We start from the raw sequence: 9,785 nt of genomic DNA on the forward strand, positions 1-9,785 counted from the left end.
CAACCGTGCACTGAAGTTTTAGATCAAATAAACTAAGCTGAAACCATTAAATAACCAACCAGCCTGTGTCAGCTGATCCCTGCAACCGTGCACTGAAGTTTTAGATCAAATAAACAAAGTTGAAACCATTAAATAACTAACCAGCCTGTGTCAGCTGATCTTTGCGAACGTGCACTGAAGTCTTAGATCAAATAAACTAAGCTGAAACCACTAAATAACTAACCAGCGTGTGTCAGGAATCTGTGTTAGCTGATCTCTGCGACCGTGCACTGAAGTTTTAGATTAAATAAACCAAACCTAAACCATTAAATAACTAACCAGCGATCTGTGTCAGCTGATCACTGCGACCGTGCACTGAAGTTTTAGATAAAATAAACTAAGTTGAAACCATTAAATAACTAACCAGCCTGTGCCAGCGATCTGTGTCAGCTGATCCCTGCAACCGTGCACTGAAGTCTTAGATCAAATAAACTAAGTTGAAACCATTAAATAACTAACCAGCGATCTGTGTCAGCTGATCCCTGCGACCGTGCACTGAAGTTTTAGATAAAATAAACTAAGCTGAAACCGTTAAATAACTAACCAGCGATCTGTGTCAGCTGATCCCTGCGACCGTGCACTGAAGTTTTAGATAAAATAAACTAAGCTGAAACCATTAAATAACTAACCAGCCTGTGCCAGCGATCTGTGTCAGCTGATCCCTGCAACCGTGCACTGAAGTTTTAGATCAAATAAACAAAGTTGAAACCATTAAATAACTAACCAGCCTGTGTCAGGAATCTGTGTTAGCTGATCTCTGCGACCGTGCACTGAAGTTTTAGATAAAATTAACTAAGTTGAAACCATTAAATAACTAACCAGCGTGTGTCAGGAATCTGTGTTAGCTGATCTCTGCGACCGTGCACTGAAGTTTTAGATTAAATAAACCAAACCTAAACCATTAAATAACTAACCAGCCTGTGCCAGCGATCTGTGTCAGCTTATCCCTGCAACCGTGCACTGAAGTTTTAGATAAACTAAGCTGAAACCATTAAATAACTAACCAGCCTGTGCCAGCGATCTGTGTCAGCTGATCCCTGCAACCGTGCACTGAAGTTTTAGATAAAATAAACCAAACCGAAACCATTAAATAACTAACCAGCCTGTGCCAGCGATCTGTGTCAGCTGATCCCTGCAACCGCGCACTGAAGTTTTAGATAAAATAAACTAAGCTGAAACCATTAAATATCTAACCAGCCTGTGCCAGGGATCTGTGTCAGCTGATCCCTGCGAACGTGGACTGAAGTCTTAGATCAAAATAAACTAAGCTGAAACCACAAAATAACTAACCAGCCTGTGCCAGCGATCTGTGTCAGCGGATCCCTGCAACCGCGCACTGAAGTTTTAGATAAAATAAACTAAGCTGAAACCATTAAATAACTAACCAGCCTGTGCCAGCGATCTGTGTCAGCGGATCCCTGCGACCGTGCACTGAAGTTTTAGATAAAATAAACTAAGTTGAAACCATTAAATAACTAACCAGCCTGTGCAAGGGATCTGTGTCAGCTGATCCCTGCGACCGTGCACTGAAGTTTTAGATAAAATAAACTAATCTGAAACCATTAAATAACTAACCAGCGATCTGTGTCAGCGGATCCCTGCGACCGTGCACTGAAGTTTAAGATAAAATAAACTAACCTGAAACCATTAAATAACCAACCAGCCTGTGCGAGCGATCTGTGTCAGCTGATCCCTGCAACCGTGCACTGAAGTTTTAGATCAAATAAACTAAGCTGAAACCACTAAATAACTAACCAGCCTGTGCCAGCGATCTGTGTCAGCTGATCACTGCGACCGTGCACTGAAGTTTTAGATCAAATAAACTAAGCTGAAACCACTAAATAACTAACCAGCCTGTGCCAGCGATCTGTGTCAGCTGATCACTGCGACCGTGCACTGAAGTTTTAGATAAAATAAACTAAGTTAAAACCATTAAATAACTAACCAGCCTGTGCCAGCGATCTGTGTCAGCTGATCCCTGCAACCGTGCACTGAAGTTTTAGATAAAATAAACCAAACCGAAACCATTAAATAACTAACCAGCGATCTGTGTCAGCTGATCACTGCGACCGTGCACTGAAGTTTTAGATAAAATAAACTAAGTTGAAACCATTAAATAACTAACCAGCCTGTGCAAGGGATCTGTGCCAGCGATCTGTTTCAGCTGATCTTTGCGAACGTGCACTGAAGTCTTAGATCAAATAAACTAAACTGAAACCATTAAATAACCAACCAGCCTGTGCGAGCGATCTGTGTCAGCTGATCCCTGCAACCGTGCACTGAAGTTTTAGATCAAATAAACTAAGCTGAAACCATTAAATAACTAACCAGCCTGTGCCAGCGATCTGTGTCAGCGGATCCCTGCGACCGTGCACTGAAGTTTTAGATAAAATAAACTAAGCTGAAACCATTAAATAACTAACCAGCCTGTGCAAGGGATCTGTGTCAGCTGATCCCTGCAACCGTGCACTGAAGTTTTAGATAAACTTGGCTGAAACCATTAAATAACTAACCAGCCTGTACCAGCGATCTGTTTCAGCTGATCCCTGCAACCGTGCACTGAAGTTTTAGATAAACTTGGCTGAAACCATTAAATAACTAACCAGCCTGTGACAGCGATCTGTTTCAGCTGATCCCTGCAATCGTGCAATGAAGTTTTAGATCAAATAAACTAAGCTGAAACCATTAAATAACTAACCAGCCTGTGCCAGCGATCTGTGTCAGCTGATCCCTGCAACCGTGCACTGAAGTCTTAGATCAAATAAACTAAGCTGAAACCATTAAATAACTAACCAGCCTGTGCCAGCGATCTGTGTCAGCTGATCCCTGCGAACGTGGACTGAAGTTTTAGATCAAATAAACAAAGCTGAAACCATTAAATAACTAACGGGCGATCTGTGTCAGCTGATCCCTGCGACCGTGCACTGAAGTTTTAGATCAAATAAACTAAGCTGAAACCATTAAATAACTAACCAGCCTGTGCCAGCGATCTGTTTCAGCTGATCTTTGCGAACGTGCACTGAAGTCTTAGATCAAATAAACTAAGCTGAAACCATTAAATAACCAACCAGGCTGTGCCAGCGATCTGTGTCAGCGGATCCCTGCGAACGTGGACTGAAGTTTTAGATCAAATAAACAAAGCTGAAACCATTAAATAACTAACCAGCGATCTGTGTCAGCTGATCACTGCGACCGTGCACTGAAGTTTTAGATCAAATAAACTAAGCTGAAAACACTAAATAACCAACCAGCCTGTGCCAGCGATCTGTGTCAGCTGATCCCTGCAACCGTGCACTGAAGTTTTAGATCAAATAAACTAAGCTGAAACCATTAAATAACTAACCAGCCTGTGCCAGCGATCTGTGTCAGCTGATCCCTGCAACCGTGCACTGAAGTTTTAGATAAAATAAACCAAACCGAAACCATTAAATAACTAACCAGCCTGTGCCAACGATCTGTGTCAGCTGATCCCTGCAACCGTGCACTGAAGTTTTAGATAAACTAAGCTGAAACAATTAAATAACTAACCAGCGATCTGTGTCAGCTGATCCCTGCAACCGTGCACTTACGTCTTAGATCAAATAAACTAAGCTGAAACCATTAAATAACTAACCAGCCTGTGCCAGCGATCTGTGTCAGCTGATCCCTGCAACCGTGCACTTACGTCTTAGATCAAATAAACTAAGCTGAAACCATTAAATAACTAACCAGCCTGTGCCAGCGATCTGTGTCAGCGGATCCCTGCGACCGTGCACTGAAGTTTAAGATAAAATAAACGAAGTTGAAACCATTAAATAACTAACCAGCCTGTGCAAGGGATCTGTGCCAGCGATCTGTTTCAGCTGATCTTTGCGAACGTGCACTGAAGTCTTAGATCAAATAAACTAACCTGAAACCATTAAATAACCAACCAGCCTGTGCGAGCGATCTGTGTCAGCTGATCCCTGCAACCGTGCACTGAAGTTTTAGATCAAATAAACTAAGCTGAAACCATTAAACAACTAACCAGCCTGTGCCAGCGATCTGTGTCAGCTGATCCCTGCAACCGTGCACTGAAGTTTTAGATCAAATAAACTAAGCTGAAACAATTAAATAACTAACCAGCCTGTGCCAGGGATCTGTGTCAGCTGATCTTTGCGACCATGCACTGAAGTCTTAGATCAAATAAACTAAGTTGAAACCATTAAATAACTAACCAGCGATCTGTGTCAGCTGATCCCTGCAACCGTGCACTGAAGTTTTAGATAAAATTAACTAAGTTGAAACCATTAAATAACTAACCAGCGTGTGTCAGGAATCTGTGTTAGCTGATCCCTGCAACCGTGCACTGAAGTTTTAGAGAAAATAAACTAAGTTAAAACCATTAAATAACTAACCAGCCTGTGCCAGGGATCTGTGTCAGCTGATCCCTGCAACCGTGCACTGAAGTTTTAGATAAAATAAACTAAGCTGAAACCATTAAATAACTAACCAGCCTGTGCCAGCGATCTGTGTCAGCTGATCCCTGCGAACGTGCACTGAAGTCTTAGATCAAATAAACTAAGCTGAAACCACTAAATAACTAACCAGCGATCTGTGTCAGCTGATCCCTGCAACCGTGCACTGAAGTTTTAGATAAACTAAGCTGAAACCATTAAATAACTAACCAGCCTGTGCCAGCGATCTGTGTCAGCTGATCCCTGCAACCGTGCACTGAAGTTTTAGATAAAATAAACCAAACCGAAACCATTAAATAACTAACCAGCCTGTGCCAGCGATCTGTGTCAGAGGATCCCTGCAACCGTGCACTGAAGTTTTAGATAAACTAAGTTGAAACCATTAAATAACTAACCAGCCTGTGCCAGCGATCTGTGTCAGAGGATCCCTGCAACCGTGCACTGAAGTTTTAGATAAACTAAGTTGAAACCATTAAATAACTAACCAGCCTGTGCCAACGATCTGTGTCAGCTGATCCCTGCAACCGTGCACTGAAGTTTTAGATAAACTAAGCTGAAACAATTAAATAACTAACCAGCCTGTGCCAGCGATCTGTTTCAGCTGATCTTTGCGAATGTGCACTGAAGTCTTAGATCAAAATAAACTAAGCTGAAACCACGAAATAACTAACCAGCCTGTGCCAGCGATCTGTGTCAGCTGATCCCTGCAACCGTGCACTTACGTCTTAGATCAAATAAACTAAGCTGAAACCATTAAATAACTAACCAGCCTGTGCCAGCGATCTGTGTCAGCTGATCCCTGCAACCGTGCACTTACGTCTTAGATCAAATAAACTAAGCTGAAACCATTAAATAACTAACCAGCGATCTGTGTCAGCGGATCCCTGCGACCGTGCACTGAAGTTTAAGATAAAATAAACTAAGTTGAAACCATTAAATAACTAACCAGCCTGTGCAAGGGATCTGTGCCAGCGATCTGTGTCAGCTGATCCCTGCGAACGTGGACTGAAGTTGTAGATCAATTAACTAAGCTGAAACCATTAAATAACTAACCAGCCTGTGCCAGCGATCTGTGTCAGAGGATCCCTGCAATCGTGCACTGAAGTTTTAGATCAAATAAACTAAGTTGAAACCATTAAATAACTAACCAGCCTGTGCCAGCGATCTGTGTCAGCTGATCCCTGCAACCGTGCACTGAAGTTTTAGATAAAATAAACTAAGCTGAAACCATTAAATAACTAACCAGCCTGTGCCAGGGATCTGTGTCAGCTGATCCCTGCAACCGTGCACTGAAGTTTTAGATCAAATAAACTAAGTTAAAACCATTAAATAACTAACCAGCCTGTGCCAGGGATCTGTGTCAGCTGATCCCTGCAACCGTGCACTGAAGTTTTAGATAAACTAAGCTGAAACCATTAAATAACTAACCAGCCTGTGCCAGCGATCTGTGTCAGCTGATCCCTGCAACCGTGCACTGAAGTTTTAGATCAAATAAACTAAGCTGAAACCATTAACTAACTAACCAGCCTGTGCCAGCGATCTGTGTCAGCTGATCCCTGCAACCGTGCACTGAAGTTTTAGATCAAATAAACTAAGCTGAAACCATTAAATAACCAACCAGCCTGTGTCAGCTGATCCCTGCAACCGTGCACTGAAGTTTTAGATCAAATAAACAAAGTTGAAACCATTAAATAACTAACCAGCCTGTGTCAGCTGATCTTTGCGAACGTGCACTGAAGTCTTAGATCAAATAAACTAAGCTGAAACCACTAAATAACTAACCAGCGTGTGTCAGGAATCTGTGTTAGCTGATCCCTGCAACCGTGCACTGAAGTTTTAGATAAACTAAGCTGAAACCATTAAATAACTAACCAGCCTGTGACAGCGATCTGTGTCAGCTGATCCCTGCAACCGTGCACTGAAGTTTTAGATCAAATAAACTAAGCTGAAACCATTAAATAACCAACCAGCCTGTGCCAGAGATCTGTGTCAGCTGATCCCTGCGAACGTGGACTGAAGTTTTAGATCAAATAAACAAAGCTGAAACCATTAAATAACTAACCAGCGATCTGTGTCAGCTGATCACTGCGACCGTGCAATGAAGTTTTAGATAAAATAAACTAAGTTGAAACCATTAAATAACTAACCAGCCTGTGCCAGCGATCTGTGTCAGCTGATCCCTGCAACCGTGCACTGAAGTCTTAGATCAAATAAACTAAGTTGAAACCATTAAATAACTAACCAGCGATCTGTGTCAGCTGATCCCTGCGACCGTGCACTGAAGTTTTAGATAAAATAAACTAAGCTGAAACCGTTAAATAACTAACCAGCGATCTGTGTCAGCTGATCCCTGCGACCGTGCACTGAAGTTTTAGATAAAATAAACTAAGCTGAAACCATTAAATAACTAACCAGCCTGTGCCAGCGATCTGTGTCAGCTGATCCCTGCAACCGTGCACTGAAGTTTTAGATCAAATAAACAAAGTTGAAACCATTAAATAACTAACCAGCCTGTGTCAGGAATCTGTGTTAGCTGATCTCTGCGACCGTGCACTGAAGTTTTAGATAAAATTAACTAAGTTGAAACCATTAAATAACTAACCAGCGTGTGTCAGGAATCTGTGTTAGCTGATCTCTGCGACCGTGCACTGAAGTTTTAGATTAAATAAACCAAACCTAAACCATTAAATAACTAACCAGCCTGTGCCAGCGATCTGTGTCAGCTTATCCCTGCAACCGTGCACTGAAGTTTTAGATAAACTTGGCTGAAACCATTAAATAACTAACAAGCCTGTGCCAGCGATCTGTGTCAGCTGATCCCTGCGAACGTGCACTGAAGTCTTAGATCAAATAAACTTGGCTGAAACCACTAAATAACTAACCAGCGATCTGTGTCAGCTGATCCCTGCAACCGTGCACTGAAGTTTTAGATCAAATAAACAAAGTTGAAACCATTAAATAACTAACCAGCCTGTGTCAGGAATCTGTGTTAGCTGATCTCTGCGACCGTGCACTGAAGTTTTAGATAAAATTAACTAAGTTGAAACCATTAAATAACTAACCAGCGTGTGTCAGGAATCTGTGTTAGCTGATCTCTGCGACCGTGCACTGAAGTTTTAGATTAAATAAACCAAACCTAAACCATTAAATAACTAACCAGCCTGTGCCAGCGATCTGTGTCAGCTTATCCCTGCAACCGTGCACTGAAGTTTTAGATAAACTAAGCTGAAACCATTAAATAACTAACCAGCCTGTGCCAGCGATCTGTGTCAGCTGATCCCTGCAACCGTGCACTGAAGTTTTAGATAAAATAAACCAAACCGAAACCATTAAATAACTAACCAGCCTGTGCCAGCGATCTGTGTCAGCTGATCCCTGCAACCGCGCACTGAAGTTTTAGATAAAATAAACTAAGCTGAAACCATTAAATATCTAACCAGCCTGTGCCAGGGATCTGTGTCAGCTGATCCCTGCGAACGTGGACTGAAGTCTTAGATCAAAATAAACTAAGCTGAAACCACAAAATAACTAACCAGCCTGTGCCAGCGATCTGTGTCAGCGGATCCCTGCGACCGTGCACTGAAGTTTTAGATAAAATAAACTAAGTTGAAACCATTAAATAACTAACCAGCCTGTGCAAGGGATCTGTGTCAGCTGATCCCTGCGACCGTGCACTGAAGTTTTAGATAAAATAAACTAATCTGAAACCATTAAATAACTAACCAGCGATCTGTGTCAGCGGATCCCTGCGACCGTGCACTGAAGTTTAAGATAAAATAAACTAACCTGAAACCATTAAATAACCAACCAGCCTGTGCGAGCGATCTGTGTCAGCTGATCCCTGCAACCGTGCACTGAAGTTTTAGATCAAATAAACTAAGCTGAAACCACTAAATAACTAACCAGCCTGTGCCAGCGATCTGTGTCAGCTGATCACTGCGACCGTGCACTGAAGTTTTAGATCAAATAAACTAAGCTGAAACCATTAAATAACTAACCAGCCTGTGCCAGCGATCTGTGTCAGCTGATCCCTGCAACCGTGCACTGAAGTTTTAGATAAAATAAACCAAACCGAAACCATTAAATAACTAACCAGCGATCTGTGTCAGCTGATCACTGCGACCGTGCACTGAAGTTTTAGATAAAATAAACTAAGTTGAAACCATTAAATAACTAACCAGCCTGTGCAAGGGATCTGTGCCAGCGATCTGTTTCAGCTGATCTTTGCGAACGTGCACTGAAGTCTTAGATCAAATAAACTAAACTGAAACCATTAAATAACCAACCAGCCTGTGCGAGCGATCTGTGTCAGCTGATCCCTGCAACCGTGCACTGAAGTTTTAGATCAAATAAACTAAGCTGAAACCATTAAATAACTAACCAGCCTGTGCAAGGGATCTGTGTCAGCTGATCCCTGCAACCGTGCACTGAAGTTTTAGATCAAATAAACTAAGCTGAAACCATTAAATAACTAACCAGCCTGTGCGAGCGATCTGTGTCAGCTGATCCCTGCAACCGTGCACTGAAGTTTTAGATAAACTTGGCTGAAACCATTAAATAACTAACCAGCCTGTACCAGCGATCTGTTTCAGCTGATCCCTGCAACCGTGCACTGAAGTTTTAGATAAACTTGGCTGAAACCATTAAATAACTAACCAGCCTGTGACAGCGATCTGTTTCAGCTGATCCCTGCAATCGTGCAATGAAGTTTTAGATCAAATAAACTAAGCTGAAACCATTAAATAACTAACCAGCCTGTGCCAGCGATCTGTGTCAGCTGATCCCTGCGACCGTGCACTGAAGTTTTAGAGAAAATAAACTAAGTTGAAACCATTAAATAACTAACCAGCTTGTGCCAGCGATCTGTGTCAGCTGATCCCTGCGAACGTGGACTGAAGTTTTAGATCAGATAAACAAAGCTGAAACCATTAAATAACTAACCAGCGATCTGTGTCAGCTGATCTTTGCGAACGTGCACTGAAGTCTTAGATCAAATAAACTAAGTTGAAACCATTAAATAACTAACCAGCCTGTGCCAGCGATCTGTTTCAGCTGATCCCTGCAACCGTGCACTGAAGTTTTAGATAAACTAAGCTGAAACCATTAAATAACTAACCAGCCTGTACCAGCGATCTGTTTCAGCTGATCCCTGCAATCGTGCACTGAAGTTTTAGATCAAATAAACTAAGTTGAAACCATTAAATAACTAACCAGCCTGTGCCAGCGATCTGTGTCAGCTGATCCCTGCGAACGTGGACTGAAGTTTTAGATCAAATAAACAAAGCTGAAACCATTAAATAACTAACGGGC

The sequence above is a fragment of the Mchenga conophoros genome, linkage group LG3 (genome assembly GCF_057382185.1).
Source record: "Mchenga conophoros isolate Kocher_MC1m ecotype Shallow Benthic linkage group LG3, M_conophoros_male_GT1.1, whole genome shotgun sequence".
In the NCBI taxonomy this organism is placed as follows: domain Eukaryota; kingdom Metazoa; phylum Chordata; class Actinopteri; order Cichliformes; family Cichlidae; genus Mchenga; species Mchenga conophoros.